This window comes from Elaeis guineensis, chromosome 3, assembly GCF_000442705.2.
Source record: "Elaeis guineensis isolate ETL-2024a chromosome 3, EG11, whole genome shotgun sequence".
In the NCBI taxonomy this organism is placed as follows: domain Eukaryota; kingdom Viridiplantae; phylum Streptophyta; class Magnoliopsida; order Arecales; family Arecaceae; genus Elaeis; species Elaeis guineensis.
The window spans coordinates 126,271,353-126,298,500 of NC_025995.2; the positions used below are offsets into that span (position 1 = coordinate 126,271,353).

Consider the following 27,148-nt stretch of genomic DNA (forward strand, 5'->3'; position numbering starts at 1 on the left):
TATTTTTTTAAAATTTAGAATTATAATTTTTATTTTTTTCAATTCTTTTTTCTTTTTTTATGCTATTTTTTATTTTTTATATCAATTTTTATTTTTTTAAATATTTTTTTTAAAAATATAATTTAAAATGGAAATACTAATTTGAAATGATGATTTTTATTTAAATCAAAATTATAATTTTTATTTTTTTAAAAAATTTAAAATTATAATTATAAATTTTTTTTATTTTTTTAAAAAATTAATAATTAAATTGATCATTTGAAATGGTATATTCAAAAATGTCATAATTCTTTATGCACCCATGGACTCTTCAAGGACGCGTGCGAGACCACGAGAGATGCCGGCCCAGCGGCAACATTCTCCGCCTGGCGACGGGGTGAGGTGAGGTACTTCTCGTAGGATCGGCGTTTTTCCCGGTGCCGGCGAGACGTCAGAGATATCTTACCAGCCGCCGACCGGTTTCCCCACGGCCCGAACGGTCTAAATATCGTATTCGGATCTCAAGGTGAGTCGAGATTCGATCAAGAAGATAACCTTAATGTGGTTTCGATCATACTCTCTTAACCTTAATGTGGTTTCGATCATCTTCCCTCTCTTGTTATGATGATTTCGTAGATGTCGTGACGTTGCTATCTTGATGGGCTTCGATGGGATCAGGACAAGAAGAGGGATTTTGTCTGCAAAGAACGAAGTGGGGTTCGTCCCCAATGTGCTTGGCACCATCTCGGTCTTGCGCTAGGTTAAAGCAAATTCCTTGAATACGTGATCTTTAATGATTATCAGCTTGGTTTCTTTTTTGATGTTTCGATGAATGCGGCTTGTTTTCAAGATCCGCATTTCTCTCACTCTCTCTCAAATCCCTTGCTTTCTTTTTTTCTTCAACCTATTAAAACATTATCTGATTTATTGAAACAAGTATTTCCTTCTCAGTTTTGAAGGGTTATTTGGTATCTTGTTTTCTTGAAATTATGAACTATGGAGAATTTATGAAGAACATCAAAAGATCTGGTGTTACTGCAAGGAGATGATAAAATTTTCCTTTTTTTTAGGGTTTAAATTATGCTTCTTCAATTTACTACGAGATTTCATATATATTAGAGAGTCAAGTCGGAATCTTGATGTTGGCTCTGTGAGTTCTTGGTATGTAAGACTCTATCCCTTTATAATTCTTCAGCATTGGAATGGCAGATTACACATAATACATTATGTTCATCCTGCTTTTTATTATTACCACTAAAAGAGAAAACAAAGATTCTACTTCAACTCTAATTGTGTAAGTTTAAAACAAATTTTTCTTTCAAATCTATGTTGTTAAATTTTGGATGCTGTTTAGTATCACAAGAGAACGTATTTAGGACTACCTTTTGCAATCTGCAGTCACTGCTTCTCGTTTTTCCCTCTTATTGGGTTGTCTTTAGTATTCTATTTCCTATTTTTCATTGAAGGTTACTGGATATGCTTTGTTACGTCACAATCTTCTATATCTTTCACCCGGCCAGGATACTTAAAATGCTTCACTAATTGCCGCTTGGTTTCTTTCATTAGGGTTTATATGTTGTAGAGGTCTAAGCTGCTGATTTTACAGAAAAGGTATTCTCTACCAGATTAGCATGCCTACCTGAAGATGTAAAGAAATCACTTGAAGATCCAGATAGCAGGTATTTAACCAAGTGTGCTGTCATTTGACTTTAAGGTAATTGTAAGATTAGATAAATTGAACTGTAAGAGGACTACCTTGGAACTGTAGCATGTTCATACCAAACAATTTGGCATCCTTGAAAAAATTTTTGTTAGACCTCTCGGTCTCTTAATATGAATGCTGAAAGCCTGAAATTAAGCTCCTGCTGAAGATTGTGAAGAAAAGATATGAACAAAAAAGTGATATGCATTTTCAATATTGAATGTGGTAATGTTTATATCTCTTCCCTTTAAACCTTGTGTGTTCATCAAAAAACAAAATAAAAACTTGTGTGTAAATATGATTATTCCCATGCAGGTGACATGCATAAATACTGAAGAGTATCTAGAGTAATATATAATCTAGAAAGTTGTCAGGCCTGTCTTAGTTACAAAGCTTATTGTTAGGGTATAATTCCTATTTGAATGACAAGCATTTCAGCAATGTATTTATCCTTATTTTAGTTGAATGATAATTTGTATGGTAGCCTTCCTCTGGAGCATTAGAATATATCATTTCTTAAATAACCCCAACAAACAAGATATTATTATGTAATGCATTTGCACTTTTCGAAATCCATCAGCAGTTGTCACTCTACCTTATTAGATGTTTTCTAACCTATCAGCTTGGATATCTCTGGCACTAAGAGGACATGGTGAAGGTGAATGATAATATTTCGCAAGTTTGCTGATATAAGATTTATGGACTCCCCAACAAGCTGCAGTCTTGTCATTGCCTCCTTGAGGAAGTTTTAAACCAAAAGGTAATGTTTCTGGTTCCAGCTTGCCACCGGTACTAGTTTATTTTAAACAATTTGGGATATCATCTTATAAGTTTCAAAAAAGGCAAATTTGTAACAATGAGTTAACTTAATCCATGACTCCCTTTTTTTATAAGGCTCGTTTGTTTATATGGTGTTTTCATGTCTGGTATTGTTTCATTCTATGTGGTACCCAGTTTTTTTCCTACTTATATGTTATGTATGCATAGAGCTTTGTCATTATGCCTAGGTGCATCATATGTATGCCTCTTTTATTTCTTCAGCTTTTAAAATTTGTGCAGTGCAGGGTGACTAGACTTCTATTTTTGATTCTGTGGTACCATTGTTTTGGTCATCTCTAATGATATTATGCTTCTTAATCTTTGGATAAAATCTGGAATGGAGTTTTGACAAAGAGAAGCTAAAAGAGGAAAGCTTGATAAGCCTTATCTCTCTTCAAATCTTTTTAAGATCAGTAGACTTCTCGAGTTACATTATTGTCAAGGATATGCATTATTTGAGACAGCTTCATGACTTGTTGGAGATGAACGTTTCTATGTTATATATCTTCAAGGCATCAATGTTATGTAGCCTAATCTTCTTGCCTATAATATGAGAAAATGCATGCACACACATGTGATGCATGCACATGACACACACATTAGCAATTTCCTATTCCGGATAAAACATGTATCCATATGAGGGAGAAGTTGACATGGTACTGTATCCTGAAAATGGTGATGGAAATGTTAGGGACTTGTATTATCACTCTTTGATTATAAATAACACATTGTTACCTAATCATGTAGATAAATATGTATCTTTATGGAGTTATGCAGATCTTGAGCTGGTCATATCCAATTTATGTTCATAATGAATGTTATTGATTTTTTTTTGCCATGTAGATACCTCTTTCTATGCCAATTCCGTTGCAGACATACCTACAACTGATTCTTCTCTCATGAAACAGTATCATGCTATTAATTGGATTTTAGCTTAGTTTGTTAAGTTCTCTCTACAGTTCCTTCACACAAATTTCTTGTATCCTTATTCGTGGTCTAAAAATTCTAGCAATGCAAACCATTTATTCTTGTAAATATATAATAATGAATGAAAGCCAAAAAAACTAATTAGAAGAAAAGATACTGGTGAATTTTTCTAAGAAGAGAAGGTGATGGGATAGATAGATGAGAGAGGTGCACAGAGGGAAACTTCTTAGAGCGACATGACCTTGGGCGACCAAAAGCAACAGAGCGCTTAATTTTAGCTTCGAGATACTCATTTTTCTGTGCAGTATGATGAGACTCACAAACCCAATAATTCACTTTTTGAATCACAAACTCTAGGTTATCACTAGCCTAAAATCTCCTATTAAATGTAGGACAAACAAAGTTGGGGACAAAGGAAATCCTTGACATTTTTCATCAAGTCACCAACATACAAGTTTTGGAAACAAACTTGATGCCACCATTTTTTTAAAACATGATGACAACGTGCTTCTTCTACTACTACAAGCTTGCTCGCATTGATCTTCAATTATGATTCATGAAGGCATCATAAATAGTTTGGAATAAGGTAGAAGATGATGCCTTGACATGGAGAATGGTGGAAGCTTCATGTAGTGGAGTCATTAATGAGGCAGGTTGGTGGTGGGTAATAATTATCTAGGAATGAGATGCATAGTTGGAGTGGTACTTGATGAATAGCTCAAAATCCAAATTTAGTTATAAGGTGGTGAACAATGGAGCATGACTCACATATGTGCACAGAAAATAACTAATATTTCCCTACCTTTAAAACTAACTCCTACTACATGACACATATTAAAGAAAATAAAATAAGCTAGTAATATGCAAAATAATAATGACTTCCAAAGATATGTTTTAGCAAGTGTAACCTGGGGGTGGAAAATCACCATTCAGCATTGGCATCCAAACTTAAAGCCAAGGCTTCGTCTCCACTAACTGAATTTACATGCTGCTGTAGAAGCAGACAACCTAAAAAAAAAAACTCTTTTCCATGGAATGACACATGATTTGTTAATTCATGCTTCACAAAACAGGAAATGGTTCTCATCCTTTTTTTTTTGGTACATGATTTTCATCTTGTCGGTAATTTTCATTTTTACATTACGACTCCACTTGTTAGTTTTTTATCTTACTTCTAAAGCCTGAGTCTGCAAAGAGATAGAAAAGAAGGAAACTTGAGAACTTACCATACCTCATAACTATCTTATTTGAGTTGAACACCTTGAACAGGTGCCTAAGACATTTTTCTTGTTTTTCTAATCCTCATGAGAGGACAACATATTTTCCCAAATAATCTAAATGATATTTTATATAATCCTCTCATCAAAGCTTAATAAAATACTAATTCCTTTATTTGTGGTTCCCGATATCAGAATCTTTAAATGATTGTGTTATGCAGGGAACCATCATACTGTCAACCAAATAGATGGCCTACCGATGCTTTGCCCGAAGTTGAAAAAGGTATGCAAGCATCTCTATTGTTGGATTATTACCATATATGTGAATGATAATTTAGATGATGGTTGCAAAACTAGTTAGGAAGATATCTATCATTCAAAGTGTACTTCCTCCACAAGCATGCTGTTCACATCCTTGTTGGGCAGGTTTATAACTTAAATTAATGCTTTTGTCTAGAACCACTCATTGATTATTAGAGAAACATGAATTTTACAATTGCCTTGCAATTAGATGAACAATTCAATGTGGAAATTTGTTTTTAATGTTTTAAATAAAAAACCAATAAGGTTATGAATTTTGCAGTAGGATATTCCAGTTTTCTTCTTAAGGATGATTTCATATTGCTTACATATTGATTTCCAAAGCCTTTTGTTTTCTATAATGTCTATGTGAACTTATATTTTCCTGTGAAAGTTCTGCATCAGGGAATTTTTTAGAGTACTTTAGAGTTCAGAAGAACTGATGCTTTAACACCAGAAAACTTGAGCACCTTCTCTATATGTTTCTTCCCTGTAATTTTCTACCAAAGATATCAAGTAGAAAAACGGCATTTCTGGGGTCGTGAAGGTGACTGAAGTAAAGCTGTGAGACAAATAGTGGCTTGAGGTTTTATTTTTTGTGTTTTGGAGGTTGTGGTGTTCATCATTCAGCATGTTAATTTGTCTCCTTAATGTAGCACAAGAGGATAAGAAAACAAGCCTAACTCTACAAGAACCAAAATGCTTTTCTGGTTCTCACTGATAAAGCTCCTCAAGACACTACCCAAAATTTTTCAAAGCTTTGATGATCTGGTCTTATTTTTGTGCATTGCATGTGTTTTTGTTGCTCGATATACTGGCATCCTATGACTGAATTCATTTTGATCCTATATTGCTAACCCTATTCTCGCTGATCTTAGTGCCATGCTTTATATGCTATCTTGTAGGAATGGTACCTGGTACTTGCATGAAGTGGAATACTGCAACATTACTCATTCAAATGCCTGCATTCGAAGGTTCAAATTTAACATGCTTTTTCATATACATTCCAACAGGACCCTTGAATAGGTGATGCACTTCAATTTTTTTCCTTAAAGAGCCCACCTGATATTTGATGTTGTCATATTTGATAATTTTAACAGATGAACTGAATTTGTTGTTTGTTATACTTGACATGGCAATCGGTTGGCTAGTCTAAAATTAACTTCTTTTTAACGTTTAAGAAAATGCCAGGTGGTTTAACTAGCTTCCTTGTATAGGAATATTTCAGTTTGTGAATGTGTTTCCTTGTTGGTCTTGTTATTGCTAATAACTTTTAGGGGCATCTTGAGTTATTTGTGTTCATTGCAATATCATTACACGATGATGTTATCTTTTTATTGTTTGCTACAATATCATGATGGCATGATCTGAGAATTTACTAAATTATTGTTAAAGTAATTTAGTTGTTCAAATTGTCAAATTATTTCTCCAACTATTTGCTTGCAATTTTTGTATAAATAGATTGTGTGGTGTCATTTTGACAGTCGGACTGCTGACGATTTGTAGCATTCAAGTCTCTCAGAAAATTTGATGCTGGATTGTCGTGCTTTTATTGGCATATAATTGTAGTCATTATGGTATTTTTCATGTTTGTAGCACACAACTCTTTCATTAATGAGAGCACATGCTTTATTATGTGTTTCTGACCTTCACTTCTAGGAAATCGTCAGATTTGCTGACATATCACCTAAAACTTAGACATGCCTGATCATTAAAAGTCTGCCTCTTTAACACTCATTAAAAATATGTAGCAAGGATTTAAGTAGTGGTGCATGCTGTTCTATATTAGCTGTATCAGCAAGGTGCTGATATCAGTAAACCCCTTGGTACCACAATGTGCAGTGCGGTACCAAGACACAGTACATCACCTTGTTCTTGCTGTGCCAGCACCAAGAGTCATATTATGTGCTAGTATAGTATCATATGAAATCCGTACCATATGGGTAAGGTACCAATATAGGAAACCCTTCTTATACTTCAACCCTGATATTATGTAGTTAATACAGTCAAGGCTTGACATAATAGGAACTGTAAAGGTGTAAAAAAGGAAGAAAAGGAGTATGCTGAACCCCTCACAGTATTATCAAATCTCATAACAGATGCCGTGAAAATTTCTTTCCACACTTCCTTTCATGGTATTTTAAGTGGATGCTCAACGGACCAAAACTTTTGAGTTATTCTAGAGGATATTTGTGGGAGAGACGAGGATTAGCTGGGCTATGATTGACCTAATTTGTGTGTGGACACTTTCTGCTTTTGTTATACATATAGTTACAAGCCTAAATTAAACAAGAAGCTTGGCCTTTAGAATGACCCCACCCACTAATATGGAGGATATTTCGACTTGCCTCGGTTTTATCCGGGGTGGAATCAGCGTGGCATGCCCGACTTGATCATCTCGGATATAGGCAACCTGAAGGTATGATCATGCCAGCTCGAAAATATCGGTGGTAGTTATGTTCATAGCCATTGTCGCACGATTAAAATACTTGTAATCATTGGGACACGTGGATGGCCGTTACGGCTTATTTAGACTACAAACGAGCCATTGCTGTGCAGTTACTATGCATTCCGCTCGTCGTGGAAATGGCTATCGACCTCTTTCTATAAAGAGAGGAGAGCAAGGGACCCTCAGATAAGCCTTTTGGCTCGCATTCTACAACATGTGCTTACTCATACCTCTTTCTTTTTTCCATTGTTCACTGATTTTTCTATTGACTTAAGCGTCAAAGGATCCCTCATTGGAAAACCTCCGACAAGTGGACTTCATTTTAAGTTCAGCGAGCGGTGGCAACTTAATTGACATTAGCCTTACCTCGACCTTACCAGCTTCAGCATGACCTTGGAGTTAAATAGCCACAATTTGGCGCTAGAGGAAGAGCTACTTGACCTACTTTTGAAGAGAGAATTCCAACATCATAATGAAGTCACATCGAAGTAGAGGGCATCTCATGCCTCGTATTGCTTTGATGCTTCCTGACCAAGTCCACTCCACTGGTTCAGCATCCAGCAGTCATGACCCCTAAGCAGTTCAACCTGCTCATCCGACAAGTTCAAAATCTAACTATGATGGTTCAGGGGATGCAACAATCGATCGCGCCTTAGTAGCCACCGAATGATCCAAATCCAGCTTTGGCTTGTTTGCCACAAAGCAACTAGTCTCAGCCCTGCAGTCCTAGGCAAGCTAGCTTGAGCCATTACAACCGATTGAGGAGCTCCGGATGTGGCCATGATAGATATTCGCTGAGCCCACACTCTGGTAAGGATTCCACTTTGACATGTTGTTAGTCTGCTTGAGATGCTGCATTGACAAAAAATTTCAAGAGATAAATCGGCAGATTGAAGCCTTGAAAGGGCAAGCTCAGGCCAGCTTGCTGAGTTTGATTTTATTACAAACTCGCCTTTCAATTAGAAGATCATGGATAAATCGATCTCATCTCGGTTCAAGATGCCTCAGTTGGAGTCATAAGATGGGACTACCAATCTCGTCGATCATCTAGAGAGTTTCAAGGCTCCTATGCTCCTTCATAGTGTCATTGATGATGCCTTGTGTCGAGCTTTCCAACAACACTCCCAAGGGCAGCTTGATTCTAGTATTTCAACCTCCAATTGGGCTCGATCCATTCATTTAAGTAGCTTGGCCGACTATTTGTTGTGCATTTCATTAGCAATAGGAGGCAGCATCAAGGTTTAGATTCCCTTATTGATGTTAAGCAGAGAGAGTATCCCTCAGGACTGTGAATTGCTTCATGTGGCCATGCATGAAGTTTACGACCTTGACAATTGGTCTCCATGTCCACCATGAAGGGTGGATCTTGTAAGTGTCATTTCCTCTTCTCCTTGGAGCAGAGGTATCTAAAAGATTTTGCCAAGATGTTGGCTCGAGCAGAGAAATATGCTAATGCTAAAGAGGCCATGGCCTTTTGAGATAAACCTAAAAAGAAAAGACGACGAAGCAAGGATAGAAGATATGAGCCAAGATGGGGCTACTGATAGAGTGAGAGAAGCTCATGTAGGTCAAGGACACTGGCTTGATCCCACCGATCTCAGACTTTGAGAGGTGTACTCCACTCAATGCATCAGGGGCCCAAATTTTGGTGGGGATCAAGGGTCAGGGATATCTCTCCAGCCCCTGAGGAGGATGAAAGTATCGGCCAATAAGCGTACCATGAGAAAATATTGCCGAGTTCATCACAATCATGGTGATGACATGGAGGAGTGTATACAGCTCAAGGTTAAAATTGAAGCACTCATCCAGTGCGGGCACTTTGGATGCTTTGTCAATGAACAACGAGATCAGGAGGAAGATCGAGTCGACTGATGTCCACCCAAAGAGAATCAAGACAACTAGTCCATTGTCGGTGTCATCAACACTCTTTGGGGCATAGTTCAGTGCACACTCTAGTTCATCCTAGAACTTCATCCGAGAAGAGAAAACAACGATCTTGAAGAGAGAGGACAAGGGACATCATCACATTTACAATGCAAATCTAGGAGTTCAGTCCAGGTATGATGATGCTATCGTTGTATCTCTTACTATTTTCGATGTATGGTGAATCTTAGTTAATAATGAAAGTTCGGCTGATGTTTTATTTTATAATATATCAAGACGATGAATGTCCAGGAGTAAAGTCCTTGCTGGAGCGTGGGTTTAGCAAATGTCTATCACGGCCATGCTCAGGGCTCCCCGATCAATTGTGACGACTTGGGTTGACTTGCATAAGATTTCGAGGGTGAGATTGGTTGCATTGTGGTGGACTAGCCGAAGCTGAATTCATGTTGTTCGGCAGTTGCTAAGGCATGGCTTGATTGTTGCATAACCCTGAAGCATTGCAGTTTTTGCACTTATTGGACAAGCAAGTTGAATTGCTTAGGGGTCATAGTTGTTATAGGCTAAATTGATAGAGCCGATGGACTTGGTCAGGAAGCATCGCAGCAATGTGAGATGTCAAATGCCCCTCTACTTTGGCATGATTTCATTGTAATGCTAGATTTTTCTTTTTCGAAGTGGGTCAAGTGGCCCTTCTAGCACTGAACTATTGCTATTGAACTCCGAGATTAGGCTAAGGTAAGATTGAAGGCAGTTAGGTTGTTGCACTCATTGAATCTGAAATGAAGTTTACTTGTTAGAGTTTTTTCAATGAAAGACTTTTCGATGCTCAAGTTAGTTAAAAATTTAGCGACCAATAGAAGAGAGAAAGAGGGATGAGTGAGCAAGTGCTATAGAATGAGAGTCAAGAGACTTATCTGAGGCTTTTTTGCTCTCTCTAGTTATATAGAGAGATCTGTAGCTGTTTTCATGACGAATGGGATGTGCAGTAACTACATTACAAAGGTTAGTTCGTGGTTTGAATGAGCTATAATGGCCATCCATATGCTTTAGTGGTTATGAGTACTTTAATTGTGCGATAATAGGTATGAGCATCACCGTCACCAATATTTTCAAACCGGTATAATCGTGCCTTCAGGTCACCCATGTTCGAGGTGATGAGGTCGGGCATGTGGACCTAATTTCATCTCGGACAATACTGAGGTCGGTCAAAATATCCTCCACATCATATGTGAACGACATTATTCATAAGACCATAACCACTATGGTGTTGTTCAGGACTGATTTTGGCAGTTAGATTGGATTTGCACTTGAACTGTGATTGGACTTAACAAGGGAAGGGATGGTAAAGGGCAAATGAAATCATAATGGAGGCAAGAAGTGGTGAGGATACACAATATTAGGTATGAGTAGGTCTTGGGATTACTGAAGTTTGGCTTCACCATTGTCTTAGTTAAGATGTAGCTAAGGCTGGAAATGTGTGGGTCGGGCTGGGTCCGAACAAAATCAGGTCTGATTTGGGTCAGAATTATAGCTCATTTTTTTCGGGCCGGGCTCGGGCCTCCCACTTTCCTAGCTCAGGCCCACCATTGGCCTAACCTAGGCTCGATCGCAAGCCCGAAATTCAAATCGGAGCCCGACTGTTTGCCTGTTCTTCTTCCGTTCTCCATTACCTCCGAAGGAGGCGCATCACCGGGTTCGCTCCATTAGGTGGTGAAGCTCCAGAGGGGCACTACCCAAGGACGGCGATTTTTCTCTGAGAGGCTCTGCTAGAAGAGGAATAGCTTCTAAAGCCTCCTCGAGATATCCCGACTCTTCTTCTTCACGAGCAGGCTGGAGAAAGGCACGGCATCGAGTGAGCCCGAGAGTGCCTGCTGCTCGATCAGCTCGGAGATGAGAGCGGCCCCGACACAGGCCCCCCACCATCGGAGAGCTGGAGGGGGATGGTGGAGAAGGATCTAGAGCTCCGAAAACTGGCGGCTTGTGACTGGGCGGCGACGACGGCGGGGGCATCATAGACTGGGAGTAGGTGGAGTTGGCAGACACGAAGGCACTAGAGATGCTCTTGAAGGCGGTCTCGACGATGACGGTGGCAGAGGACGAGGCGGAGGTGCGGGAGTGGGCAGGCATGGGCTTGGGCCAACCGATGTCGGGTTGGCTCAAATAGATTTGGGCCGGGCTCGGTCCTAGATTTTTTACACATTTATCGGGCCTAAGTCCGGCCTGAAGTCCAAAAATAATTTTTGGGCCAGGCTCGAGTAGGGGTTGGGCCTGGCCCGGCCCAGTTCCACCCCTAGGTGTAGCACGAGGGCGATAAGTTGTCGCAAAGTTCCACTAGAAGTTCACTTTATGCAGTTGATGAGAATTATAGAAGTTGGTATTTGTTTGGACAACCAAATGCAGCTGCACCATTGAAGCTTTCTTGTTGTTTTGAGTTCTCTAAGGAAGAATGAGGCATTAAACAATTGGATGGAATCATGACAATGATCACGCATGTGATGGGTTATAAAACACTTGGGTTGTTAGCAATGCAAGGAAGACTCAAATGAATTTTTGGAAGTTGTGCATCTTGATCCCCTCCCCTACGACTCCACTACTCTTTGTGGTAAGCACTTGAGAAGCTATTCAACTCTACAAAATGAAATTTCTCTTTCCTTCTTTGTTTATGTTGCTGTGCCCTTTATTCACCTTATATCCTATGACTATCACTTCGTCCTACTTTTGAATTATTTTGTTCTCTCTTTTTTTCATCTTCTTTTTTGTTCCCCCACCCTTTCTCTCTCTCTTGCTGCTAGTGATTGGGTAAGCCTAAGTGGTACTGCAATTACATGGATACAAGGTATGCGGAACCGGTACCGCCGGCCGTTTCGGTCGGCCGGCGGTATGATTCGGTATGGTTTCATACCATACCGAACTGACGACCCAAATCGGAAGAAAAAAAGAGAGAAAGAGGAAAAAAAAAAAGAGGGAGGGGAAGGAGCCGGCGGGGCCGCCGGACGGCCTCCGACTGGCCGCCGTGGCCGTCGGAGGGCACAGTCCACACGCGCGGCGCTGCAGGCGTGAAACAGGGACATCGCCCCTGTTTCACAAATTTTTTTAAAAAACATGGTTTTAAGTGAAGTCGGCAAACGATTTGCTGGCTTCACGATTTTTGTTTTTTTTTAAAAAAATTCTTAAGTCGGCAACCCAGTTGCCGACTTCATAAGTTTAAAACAAAAAAAAATCGAAACAGACGACGTCTGTTTCGAAAAAGAAGAAGAGGGCAGAGCTGCGGAGGGGCTTCGTCCGCTCGACCGCTCTCAGGCCGTCGGCGTCGGCTCGTCGGCCACCGGGAACCTCGCAACGGAGGCACCGTCCGTCCGATAGGTTCTTCGCCCCCCTCCGAGCGCTCTCTCTTTTTTTTGCTTTTTTAAAAGCTCTATCGGGCGATACGGGGCTCGGAAGCCTTTCGACGGCTGTAGCCGGCCACTGCTGGCCTCCGGCCGCTCCCACCTCCCTCCCTCCCCTCCCCCCTCTCTCTCTTTCTCACTTTTCGTTCTTTTTTCTTCGATACCGTCGGTGTACCGATTTTACCGGCCGAATCATGTCGGTTTCCCGTCGGTCCGGTATGAGATGGGGTGTATCGGTCGGTTCGGCATGGTATGGCAAACCTTGCATGGATACAATAGAGAATGGCACCTTGCAATTTCTAGAATTATTCTTGAGCTATATAGTGCAATGCATGCATGAGGGTAGTTAGGGTATGCATTCATGTTTGCAGGCAAGATTTTATGTAACAGCACAATAGTTTCGATATCGCCAGTACTGTACTATTCTGATAAGGAACTGGTACTCAAGATGCCTGCAGGGTGCCAGTCCATTTGTGGGCTAGGATGTTTTGCCCATGTCGATCAAAACTGATCCGAACATGCCAGTACCAACCACCTTGACCTGGCTTGGTTGCTTTGTTTTTGAGAGAGAGAGGGGCATGTTCTCTTTTCTCATGGGTTCAAACACTGGATTGTGTGATCATATATGTATATATATAATGTATGTGTGTATGTATCACCTATATTTATTAGTGATTTTTATTTTTTTTAAATAATGCCTGTAATTATGAATATCGACACGACACCCCATCAGACTCAAAAACATATTAATGTTTACTAAAATTTTATTTTAGACAAAAAAAATAAAAAAATGGGAAAAAAAGAGAGAAGGAAACAGGAAAAACAAAAAGAACATTCAAAGAAAGGGGACAGTAGCATCATAGTATTGTATCATTTCGGGATGAAAGCATGGGGCTTGGTTAGGACATTTTAATCCCTGCTTGCAGGGCCACACGTTTGTATGTGGCTTATTTCTTTTCTTTTATATATGAGGGCACATGCACAGGTTCATCCTTAAATATTGTGGTGATAAATTGAACTCAAAGTTTATCTCTTGTGATCATGGGATTCATGTATCAATCTTTTTCCATAAAATTCCCATAAAACCCCAAGTCAGTAATCTGTTCTTGTGCAACTTGTTTCATGTAAACAGATTTCTCACTTTTTCCTTATATGTCTACATGAGTTCCATTTGCTTACTATTAATTCTAATGATGTTACATGCCCAGTTCTGATGGGTGCTCATAAAGAAAATACATTATAAATGTTATCTGACCTTTTTATCTACAATGGCTATGATCGAAAGGTATAGAATTTCATGGCAAATTAAGACCTTGAGCACATACTTCAACATTCAAAATGTCACAAAGGTAGTTTGCTATATTAATTTCCAAAGCAACAGAGGTGATTTTCTTTTCATAGATATAGTAAATTGGCATTAATTTAGTAGCTCAAGGTTTTGCTATATTATCAGTATGTCCCACATAGCATAACAAATATTGAAAATTTTCAGAGACGACTACTTTTTCTAGCATTGTGTTATAGTGCCTACCTGATCATAACAAAAATAAGGGGATGTATAGATAGGATTAATTTATCTTTAATGGTCCTTACGGTTGCTTTGCCTTTTGACATACAGAATGGTTATAGAGCAATATTAGTGGTAAGTACTCTTTTTGTATCTTTGGAAAACTTCATATTTTTGTGCAATGACAACTTAACAAATGTTTCAACACAGCATGTATATACCATAACATGTTTTATTTTTTAACAATGTTTTATATATATTTATAATCTTAATCTATTTTCTATATATAATAATTTAATTACATCATCATGACATCATGGGATGACCTGGGTTGTTTTAATGGTTGAACCAGTGATCTTGATTGGGTCTCTTTTCCAGTTCAATGAACAGTCTGGTTTTGAAAACATTAATGGAAATGATGAAATCATCATTATTATTGTTGAATGCCGATGCTTGTATTGTGCTTGTGGATGTCCAAGCAACTTTGCTTACCCTCCTTTTTTGATAGTGGCAGGAGCTTATGATGTGATCATTTTTTTTGACAGAGGCACTAGTTGCAAAAGTTGTTTGTCCAACAAAAAGGAGTGCATTCACGATCCTTCGGAAATCTTTCTATTGTAAATCTTCTAATGCTATACTGATCATTTTAAGACTAGGTATGAACTTGCAGTATTTCAGTATTAATATCCAATTCTAAATCTAGACATGCACTTTGCGTAATTGGATACTTTGTTCTTGTGTGTTTATAAGGATTATGATGGATAACTTGTTTATTATCTTGGCATGAGCTCTTAGGTACATAATTTACATGATGAGACAACCATCAGGAGAATTTTCTAATTAGTGTATAAGATTTAGTTTTGAAATTGATATTCTCTTTGGTGCAATGTTGACATCTGGTGTGGGTCGCACTTGGACATCACAAAAACCTGGGAAGGGCCACTTCCGTGCATTTCAATGTTCTAGTCCAAGTTGGTTATCTAGTTGGACTTCGTGAGGAAGACATTAATGAATGTCAATGTTTTTAAAGCACCACTGCAAATCCTGTAATATTATATCTTGATGCTTATAGCAGTAGATTTTTTTTTGCCAATATCTGTATTGATCTGGCACTTTATTTGCTTATACATATTTTTGCGTATGTTACAAGAGAAAATAATGTCTCCGTCGGGTCTAAAACTTATTGGTCCTGAATTAACACTTTGATACCTAGCAGGAAGCTATAATATCAGTTGTGAAAGACAGTTCATCAACACTTAAAGGAAAAAAAAAAAAATCTACATTTGCCTAGGAACAACCACATAAAAATTTGTATTATTTACACAGGCTCCAAATATCTAATGGGTTTCATGTCATATTACCAGTGTAAATTGTTGAGATGGGAATTTGGTTCCAACTTACCATAATCAGCTGCACTTCTAGCTTATTCTATACACAGAATTGCTGAACTCTTTCGAGAATATCAGTTTACATTTCTCCATATATTGTTCATATTATCTCTGTACATAACACTTGATGAGGGTAATATTTTGTCTGACCTTGGTATAACCAAAGTGGAGTCACCTAGGCAATATCTGACCTCATTCACTTTGGACGCAAACGAACTAAAAGTATGATCATGCCAGCCCAAGATTAGTGGCGGCAATTACGCCCGCACAGGCATTATCGCATAATTAGAGTGGCCATAACTATGAGACCATGTGGATAGCATTTATTGTGCCACTTAATCACGATTGTAGCCATTGCTGTACACTTATTATACATCCCACTCATCTCGGTAATGGCTACACTATGCGGGGGAGCAGAAAACCCTCAGATAAGCCATTAGACAGACTCCATTCTCTCTTTCACTTTTCATTGAATTTCAGCTGATTTGAGCGTTGGAGGGCCCCCTCCCGGGAAGCTCTGCAAGAGGACTTTCTTTCAGGTCTAACTGTTAACTAAGGAGCAGTAACAACCATACCCTCGAGCCCACACAGTGCATCAGGAGATTACTGACCAATGGTATGGTATCATTTTGGGATGAAACCAGCATGGGACTTGGTAAGGACATTTTAATCCCTGCTTGCAGGTCACATGTTTGTATGTGGCTTATTCCTTTTCTTCTTTATATATGAGGGCACATGCACAGGTTCATCCTTGAATATTGTGATGACAAATTGAACTCAAAGTTTATCTCTTGTGATCGTGGGATTCATGTATCAATCTTTTTCCACAAAATTCCTCTAAAACCCCAAGTCAGTAATATGTTCTTGTGCAACTTGTTCCGTGTAAACAGATTTTTCACTTTTTCCTTGAATGTCTGCATGAGTTCCATTTGCTAACTATTAATTCTAATGATTTTACATGCCCAGTTCTGACGGGTGCTCATGAAGAAAATAAATTATAAATGTTATCTGATCTTTTTATCTACAATGGCTATGATCGAAAGGTATAGCATTTCATGGCAAATTAAGACCTTGAGCACATACTTCAACATTCAAGATGTCACAAAGGTAGTTTTTTATATTAGCTTCTAAAGCAACAGAGGTGATTTTCTTTTCATAGATATAGTAAATTTGCATTAATTTAGTAGCTCAAAATTTTGCTATATTATCAGTATGCCCCACACAGCATAACAAATCTTGAAATTTTTAGAGACTGCTACTTTTTCTACCATTGTGGTATAGTGCCTACATGATCATAACAAAAATAAGGGGATGTATAGATAGGATTGATTTATGTTTAATGGTCCTTATAGTTGCTTTGCCTTTTGACATACAGAATGGTTATAGAGCAATATTAGTGGTAAGTACTCTTTTCGTATCTTTGGAAAACTTCATATTTTTGTGCAGTGACAACTCAACAAATGTTTCAACACACCATGTATACACCATTACATGTTTTATTTTTTCACAATGTTTTATATATATTATAATCTTAATCTATTTTTTATATATAACAGTTAATAATTGATGTATTTATTACATCATCATGATGTCATGGGATGACCCGGGTTGTTCTAATGGTTGAACCAGTATCTCGATTGGGTCTCTTTCCCAGTTCGATGAACAGTCTGGTTTTGAAAACATTAATGGAAATGATGAAATCATCATTGTTATTGTTGAATTGCCGATGCTTGTATTGTGCTTGTGGATGTCCAAGCAACTTTGCCTACCCTCCTTTTTTAATAGTTGTAGGAGCTTATCATGTGATCATTTTCTTGACGGAGGCAGTAGTTGCAAAGGTTGTTTTCCAGCAAAAAAGAGTGCATGAAATCTTTCTATTGTAAGTCTTGTAAATTTGTTTTAATGCTATACATTTCATTTTATGACTAGGTATGAACTTGCAGTATTTCAGTATTAATATCCAATTCTAAGTCTAGACATGCACTTTGCATAATTGGGTACTTTGTTCTTATGTGTTTATAAGGATTATGATGGATAACTTGTTTATTATCTTGGCATGGCCTCTTAGGTACATAATTTACATGATGAGACCACCATCAGGAGAATAATTTCTAATTGGGGTATAAGATTTAGTTTTGAAATTGATGTTCTCTTCAGTGCAATGTTGACATCTGGTACGGGTCACACTTGGACATCAGAAAAACCTGGGAAAGGCTACTTCTGTGTGTTTCAATGTTCTAGTCCAAGTCGGTTATCTAGTTGGACTATGCGAGGAAGACATTAATGAATGTCAATGTTTTTTAACCACCACTGCAAATCCTGTAGTATTATGTGTTGATGCTCATAGCAATAGATTTTTGTTTGCCAATATCAGAATTGATCGGGCACTTTATACATATTTTTGCATATTTTACAAGAGAAAATAATGTCTCCATCGAGTCTAAAAATTATTGGTCCTGAATTAACACTTTGATACCTAGCAGGAAGCTATAGTATCAGTTGTGAAAGACAGTTCATCAACACTTAAAAGAAAAAAAAAATCTACATTTACCTATGAACAACCGCATAAGAAGTTTGTAAATAATGTATTATTTACACAGCCTCCAAATATCTATTGGGTTTTATATCACATTACCAGTGTAAATTTTTGAGTTGGTAATTTGGTTCCAACTTACCATGGTCAGCTGCACTTCTTGCTTATTCCATACACAGAATTTCTGAACTCTTTCGAGAATATCAGTTTACATTTCTCCATATATTGTTTATATTATCTCTGTACATAAAACTTGATGTGGGAAATATTTTGTCTAACCTGGGTTACTGGGTACTAACCGAAGTGGAGTCACCTTGGCAATATCTGACCACATTCACTTTGGACGCAAACAAACTTAAAGCATGATCGTGCCAGCGCGAGATTAGTGGTGGCAGTTACCGCCCACACAGCCATTATCATACAATTAAAGTGGCCATAGCCATGAAACCACATGGATTGCCTTTATTGTACCACTCAATCATGATTGTAGCCGTTGGTGTGCGCTTATTGTACATCCCACTCATCTTAGTAATGGCTACTGAGCTCTCTCAATGAGAAGGAGCAGAAGACCCTCAGATAAGCCATTCGACAGGCTCCATTCTCTTTTTCATCGTTCATTGAATTTCAGCTGATTTGAGTGTTGGAGGGCCCTGTTGGAAAACTCTGGCAAGATGACTTTCTTTCAGGTCTAATTGTTAACTGAGTAAAAACAACCGTACCCTTGAGCCCACGTGGTGCATCAAGAGATTATTGTCCTCACTATCACATACCTTGGCCTTACTGACCTCAGCCTAACGTCGAAGTTTAGCAGCAACAAAACAAAATTGTACTAGAAGATAAACAAAATAAGTTATTTATTAGATTATGTTTACCTATCAGAAAAGTGAACTCGTTATTTTCTTAAAATTTCTGTTTCCTTCTATCTTTTATAGATTTATGGTTGTTGGATAGGCATCTAAAAGACAAAAAAAAAAAAAAAAAAGGGCCTATGGGGTTGAATGTTCAACTTTTGTTCTAATTCTGCAACCTGACTAATACATTCTAATTGCGTGTCTCATCTGATAGACTGTAGAGTGATTTTTGTCCGTGATGTCGTAGACACAGTTTGTAATTGTTTTATTTGATTGCACTACTAATGTGTGACCTATGAGTAACCTCATGAAGTGTGAAAATATCAGAGCTGCGTGAGAGCCCCACTTAACCAATGGCCTTCCAGAGGTACCGTGCGTGTTCCGGTAGTGGATTCTTTTGATATTCTATAGCGTTCTTCTCTAATGTCATAGAGATGGCTTCCTAATGTTTTAGTTGATTGCAATATTGACGCCTGACCTATGGGACCTCTTCTTTACCAAATGGACTTTCAGAGGTCCTCTTTCTCTCTCTATGTGTGCGCGCGTGTTTGTGTGTGTGTGTGTGATGACTAATACGCAGACTCACATCTTCTACACCAAAGTTGGAACTGTATGCGGTATTTATTACTTCTGCTTTACACATTTTCAAATGTTTTAGTGGCCAACATGTTCTGATTGCTCTCCTAGTTCAGACTGTACCTGAACTTAAAAGTATGTGCCGATTATTTCTAAAGTAGCTTTTGTATTATTTTATGAAATTAAGTTTCAATTGTCTGCTGCAACCACTCAGGCCCATCTGATCATTCACAGGTTTTCTATGCTAAGGTTGACGATACCTATTGTAGTTTATGAATGCTGACATAAAGATTTGTTTGACATGCAAAGTTTAAACTTTGTAGAAAATATGACTGGCTCATTTTACGATAGGTTTATATTGAATTGGCCAAGTTATTACAAAGTGCTTGCAATTTACCGTCCTTATTTTATAGGGATCAGGTTATTAATTTTCTGGAAGAGACACCTCATCATCTGAAGCTACGTGATCACAACTTTAATGCCTTGCTGATTGGCACGCTGTAACATTTTGTGCTATGTTTCTGATATAAATATTATATTGTTCGAAATCCCCATTTTTCTCTACTTGATTTAACCCTTTGGATTTTCTAAATTACTAAAACACCTGCACTGTGTTCACGGACATATTCACTGTTTCTATGAACTGCTTTTAAGTGTTTATGGTGCTTTCCATAAGAAATGGGTTTCCAAAGCCATTAGAAATCATTTTTCCGTTGGATGTTTTGTTCCTCATTTCATTTCATTAGAAATCATTTTTCCGTTGGATGTTTTGTTCCGATCCACTAATTTCTAAGCTTTTTTGCAGTCGGTTTCATCAAATGAAGCTCCAACTTTTGGAGTGTTCTGTGAGATGCCGTGGTGCATTCTATGATTAAACTACATAAGAACACTTTTCATGATATATGTAATTCCAATCCGCCGACATATTGACAGTTTCTATGAATGTGTATATGGTTGCCCATGTGGTAGCAGCTCTGTTATGGTGGTCTTTGGTGATCTAATTTGCACCGTTAGTGCAACATGGAGATGCCTATGGCTTTGTTGGTGACGCTCGTGAAGCTACACCATAGTGAAAATATAAGAGTGGCATTGAGTTCGGTGTGGTTCCCAAAACCAACCTGCTACAAGGTCAGTCTTTTTTGACCAAATCCATTAGTGGTTGGGTTAAAGCAACCTCGTGGTTGGGTTAGAGCAACCTCGATTGACTCAAAGGAGGATAAGGGAGGAAGAGAGGAGAAAATGGGATGATGGTCATCAATGGGATAACGGCCAATGTGCTCGAGGGATTGTTGGCTAAAGCTTTTTACAAGATTTGGTTCATTTAATTTCAAACGATGGCAACTGAATCTTAATTTCAACATTACTATATAAAAGCTTTTTTAAACTATTACGTTTTTCAAATGATAACAAATTTCAAAGTAAATTTAGTAATACTCATCGCATACTTAATCATGATAATTTCTTTCTAAATTTAATTGTTTGAGTCAGCTAAATGGTAATGCAAATTTGAACTTTGCTTGAATCAAATCTTGTTTCAAACTTGATCTAAGCTCAAATTGATTTCAAAGTCATTGATCTGATTGAATGTTCAAGTGTCGGAATTAAGATGAATTAGGTTTTGTCAAATAGTAAGCAAATCAAGCCTAATCTAAGAATCCACGCTTGAAAAAAATTGAAGCCAAGCTATAACAAGAACATCTTGGTTACACTAGGAGGGGTAGAGGGAGAGTCATGGTGAGGGGTGAGGAGAGATGATATATTTTTCATAATAGTTATTTTTTTAATAATATTGTCAATCTAGTATTTTAAAATATAATATCTTATTATATTTTATTTTACTTATATTTTTTTAATTATGATCTAGGTTTGAACTCAAAGTATTGTTTGATTGATATTCAAGTTGAGCTAATTGCCTATCTTTTTTTATTTTTTCGAGTCAAGTTAGAGTTTGTAGATTAAAGATCGATCAATTTCGAATTAAATTTCAAATTTGAATATCTTTAAATTGAGTCGAACATAAATCTCCAGCTATCATGTAAGAAATAACAAAGAGGTAGCTCATCTTAATTGAGATAAATCTTCATAATAGGATATTTATGTTTCTATTATCTGTAAATTAATAGTGTAATTTTGTGTAATCATCTGTAATCATATTTATGATTCTGTTATCTGTAAATGGATAGTGTAGTTTTGTGTAATTATCTGTAATCATATTTGTATCATTTATCCCTCTATTTAAACATAGTAGACTCATCCTGATGAATGAGGTGAGGTTTATAGAATTTTCTCTCTCAAATATTTTTATGGTATCAGAGTCAATTTAAGTAATTTTTTTTTAATTTTTTGAAAATTTTGAGTTTCCTTTTAACAGATCCTCAACACCAACTTTTTTTTTTCAATCATACCCCTCCAATTTTCAAATAGACCCTAACTTCTCTCTTTTCTTTTCATTCGCACCTTCTTCTTTCCTCGACAACATCCTCTGCAGAAATCCTCACCACCACTCATGGCCAATCTCTCAACCTTATCAAATACACTAACATTTTCCTTTACTATTCCCAACTTGTCCATCAAACTTGAGGGTCTCCAAACTACTATTAATGGAAGAATTTGAAGATTTCACTTCTTTGGGTTTACAAGCTTCTCGGATATGCTGATGGTATACTCAAAGCACCATGGATGACATCGATAAGGATGGCACATTTAAACTGAATCTCGAACACGATATATGGTTAGTTTATTATCAATTTGCTCTCCCTGTGCTCTTGCTCTATGTAGTTTCCTCCATTGGATCCAACCTTATTGGATTCTCTTTGCTCACGCCGTTTGGACTACTCTTGTCAATCTGTTTGATTCTCACACTATGGCTCAAGAGGACTGTACTGATTTGCAATGGTATAGACTCAGTAAAGAGAACAAATCCATGATGGCTTATTTGAAAGAGGTTCGTAATGTTGTGAATCAATTTGCACAGATTGACAAGCCCATGACACCAACGCAGATTAATCGGTGAATTACTTGGGGTTTGGGCTCGGAATGGGAGTTGCTCGTGCTTGCCCATGCTCCCACTCTTTCAATCATGTCCATTGATGATTTGCAAGCATTGTTTCTCCAGCAAGAGATGCGACACAATTTTGACATCGCATCCGAGCCATTGTCGTCCCTTATCAGTCTCTTGAGGCTAACTTCGCAACCTATAGTGTGTTGGGTAGACAGTCGTGATGGTACTTCCTACGGCGGTGGTCGAAGCTCACATGGCCGTCGAAGTGGATGTGATGGTCGTGGCCGTCGCGGTGAAGGCAGAACTGGCTTCTTTCCTTCTCAGATTGATTCTTACACTGATTCTAGGTGCAACAATGGCATGGGCTTTTCTTGGACTGGCTATTATAGTTGAAGTGGGCCTACTAATTTTTCTTGGCTCAACTCAGCTGCATCATGGTCTGGCCACTCTTGTCAGCCAACTGGGCCTGCTCATAACTCCTCTGGCCCAGCCAATCGAATCTGGTCGACTTCCAACAATTCACACTATAGGCCCAACAGATTTTTCTTACCCTATGATCAAGTTATTAGTCAGATGTGTGCACGATCTGATCACATAGCTCTATTCTATTTCTTCATACACAAACAGTCCAGCCTTATTATTTACAAGGATCAATATCTAGGACTCATTATCTGGACTGATATATTAACTTTGGTGCAACGTATTATGTGACATCTGATCTTGCCAACCTCACCTTCAGAAATGATCAGGTAACCATAAATCATGTTTTTATCGATGATGGTTCAGATTTGCCTGTCCTTGTCTTTGGCTCTTCTACTTTACATACATCTTATCGTTTCTTATATATGAATAACATTTTATGTGCATTCAAAATTTTAAAAAATTTACCTTCCATATCCAAATTTTATTGTTAAGGGCCTCCACACGCGCTAGGAGCTTCTACGGGGATCAGTTAAAGATGAGTTGTATTGCCTCTACTCCAATGCTAGCTGCTCTTGGAATCCACAGGTCTTCTTATCTATCTCGAATTCAACTGTCTTGTGGCATCAATGTTTAGGTCATCCTTCATTTCCTATTATTAAGCGTAGTTTATCTTCTAGTTTTCTTTAAATATAGATCATGGTACCTATGTCTGTTCAGCATGTCGGATGGGTAAGATTGTTAACTATTTTTTTCACCTATCATGAATAAAAGTTCTATGTTATTTGAACTTGTGCATACAGACATTTAGGGTCCGGCATCTTTTACTTCTCATTCTGGTCATTTATATTATATTTATTTTCTTGATGATTATAGCAAATATTCTTGGTTGTTTGTCATGAAAAATCGTTCTAATTTTACATGAATATTTCATGCTTTTCGCTTGTAAGTTGAGAATCTTTATTCCTATAAAATAAAGAATCTTCATTCTAATGGTGCTAAGAAATTTCTTTCCAATGACTTTCAAAATGAATTGCAAAACAATGGCATTTTCCACTGTATATCATGTACTCATCTCAGCAAAATAGTGCAACTAAGCGAAAATACAGATACATTATAGATATAGGTCTCATACTCCTTACTCATTTTCACCTACCTTCCAAGTTCTGGGATTATACATTTGAAACATCTATTTTTTTTATCAACCATTTTCTTACTAAATCTCTCCATTATCAGTCACCTTATCAACTTTTGTATGGACACATTCTAGATTATAATTTTTTTTGTGTCTGTGGATGTTTGTGTTTTTCTTATCTTTGATCCTACACACAACACAAACTTGAACCATGTTTTCGACCCTATATTTTTCTTGGATATCCTTAGCATTATCTTGGGTATAGATGTCTAGATCTTGTCATTGGTCACATTTTTGTCTGTCGTATGGTAGTATTTAATGAACATTTTTTTCTCTACGAGTCCAAGACATTTACATTAGTTGGTTCCAGTACAGTCTGTACAGGCTTCATAAATGCTTATGGTGCATCTTGCCCTCCCTTCGACCCATCCTATATCATCCTTATTCTACCATCTGGGCCATCCACTGATAATCTGATGACTGATCCTCTCTCTCCAGTTGGTGCAACTTTTGATGCCTCTAAGGCATCTAGTTCACCACCATGGACTCATCAGATGGTGACTCATTTTCGTGATGGCTTTCTTCCTTCATCTTAATTCGTTTTCTCCAGGCATCCAACTATCTTTTCTGTTTTTACTATTCTTGAAGAATCAAAATTTTTTGCTATAATTCGAAAAGATCCCAAGTGAGTCCAAGCAATGTAAGAGGAATATCAGGCTCATTCAAAGTCACACATGGGATCTTGTTCCACCCTCTTCTATCCAAAATGTTATTGGATGTAAATGGATCTATGAAATCAAGCAGCAAGCTGATGGCACCATTGTTGGAATTGTGGAGCTTGATCCATCCCCTTGATCCGAATCTTATTTGTGCACTATGGTTGATAGTTGCAGATCCCACTGTGCAATTGGCGAGCGGTGGGTCAAGGAGGCAGCGCCCCCTTATCGGGGGGTCTAAGGGGTGGAACCCCATCGAATAAATGGTAGAGGGTACATGCTACTGATGGTTGTAATTTTTCTTTCCTATCTCACTAGAATGGAGGGCAAATCCGAAAACACCCCTAGCAGTTGTTAATCCTAATTCTTGATATGAATAGATAATTATTGGGCATCAAATGTATGAGAGTCGGCGACTGTACCATGCAGGAAGAGAGGGCGTATGTGAGAGAGTTGTTTCTCCTTCTCTTGTATTCTTGTAAACTCTTAGATTATATAATGAAATTTTCTATACGATCGTAGGTGTAGGAGCAAGAGATTTCGAACCATGTAAATCTCTGTATTCTTTTCTTTCTCCCATTATTATTCACATCTCGTTGCGTTAGGGTCGAGCCCTAGTTTTTAAAAACCATTGATCGTTATAAGGCCTGTCTTGTGGTTAAAGTTTTTTCAATCAACAGAAAAAATTGACTATGAGGAGACATTTAGCCCTCTTATCAAATCAGTTACTATTCGGATTGTCCTGTCCATTGAGGTTTCTCTTGGTTGGCCTATCCAACAACTTGATGTTAAGAATGCTTTCTTACATGGATACTTAAATGAAGAAGTATATATGCAACAACTGTCTAGATTCTCGGATATTTCTCATCCTCATTTTGTTTGTCGATTACGGTGATCTTTATAGTCTTAAATAGGTCCCACGGGCATGATTCTAATGTCTAAGCAGATTTCTTTAGTACCTTGGTTTTTCTAATTCTCAGACAGACTCTTTTTTATTTATACTATGACGGTCTGATTATATGTGCTTTTCTTAGTCTATGTTGATGATATCATTCTCACTGGCACACCTAGTGCTTCATTCACGTCTTTTCTCACTGATCTCAATCAAGAATTTGCGATGAAGGATTTGGGCCCTCTACATTACTTTCTTGGTATTGAGACTGTTTTTAGTTTCTATGGTCTTCATCTTATACAGTCAAAGTATATTCATCATGTTCTGATTCATTGTGCTATGCTTGATTATAAGCCTCTCTGTACTCCTATTGTCATAGGGTCTCGTTTCTCTTTATTTGATGGTGATTTGTACGGCAACCTCTCTCTCTCTACCACTGTGTGATTGGCAAGTCTCCAATATCTCACCTTCACGAGATCGGATATTGCTTATATCATTAATCAAGTCTGTCAATTTATGCATAGGTCTAACATGTTCATTGGACCGTCATCAAATGCATTCTTTGCTATTTGAAATATATCATTACTCATGGGCTCTTTCTTCGACGTGGTTCTTTATTTCTTTTGCATGATTAATTTGATGCTAATTGGGCTGGAATCTTAATGATCGACACTCGATTATCAGATATGTCATTTTTCTGGATCCAAATCTCATCTCTTGGTCTTCTAAGAAGCAGCGCACTGTTGTTCGGTTAAGCATAGAATCTGAATACACAAGTTTAGCTAACGCCACTGCTGAACTCATTTAGATATAGTCTTGCTTCGTGAATTTTGTCTACAGCTTCGCTCTCCTTTGATCATGTGGTGTGATAATCTCTTTGCTATCTATCTCATGGCTAATCTGGTATTTTATGCTTGTACTAAATATATTGAAATTAATTATCATTTTGTTTAGGAGTGTGTCTTTCCAGAAGCAGTTATCCATTCACTTTATTAACTTTAGTAATCAGCTTGCTGATGAGTTTATTAAGGGATTTGCTTAACCATGTTTTGTATTTCTTCAGTCCAAGCTCAATATGCTTGACTCTCCATTGCACTTGCGAGGAGGTAATAGAGATAAATCTTTATAGTAGTATATTTATGATTCGATTATCCGTAAATTGATAGTGTAATCTTGGATAATCATCTGTAACTATATTTATGATTTTGTTATCTTCACTTATCTCTCTATTTAAATGCAGACTCACTCTGATGAACAAGAGTCTCTGATGAACGAATGAGATGAGGTTTACAGAATTTTTCCTCTCTCAAATATTTTTACATCTCTCACATCATGTTTGTTGCTGAGTGGATATCTTTATTTGAGGATAGGCCGAGTTCAGGTTCTACACCGCTCATGTACAAGTAAAGCAGGATTTTGAGATTTTGGCCACCGAGGATGGGAAAAGAATAAGAGTGGAGTTAGAA

At 37.7% G+C, this 27,148-nt stretch overlaps 1 long non-coding RNA gene across 6 annotated transcripts; it reads left to right on the top strand.

Moving 5' to 3' along the window:
• Nucleotides 1–295: 295 nt before the first annotated feature.
• Nucleotides 296–27,148, top strand: LOC140856706 (uncharacterized). 6 transcript variants are annotated; one of them, XR_012140278.1, is made up of 9 exons: nucleotides 296–505; nucleotides 616–739; nucleotides 1,546–1,658; nucleotides 2,304–2,441; nucleotides 4,866–4,927; nucleotides 5,850–5,918; nucleotides 14,716–23,268; nucleotides 23,435–23,527; nucleotides 27,053–27,148. It is a non-coding gene; the product is annotated as an uncharacterized lncRNA (long non-coding RNA). The 6 variants fall into 6 exon arrangements; XR_012140276.1 differs by having other exon boundaries at nucleotides 14,716–23,527; XR_012140277.1 differs by lacking the exon at nucleotides 27,053–27,148 and having other exon boundaries at nucleotides 23,435–26,122.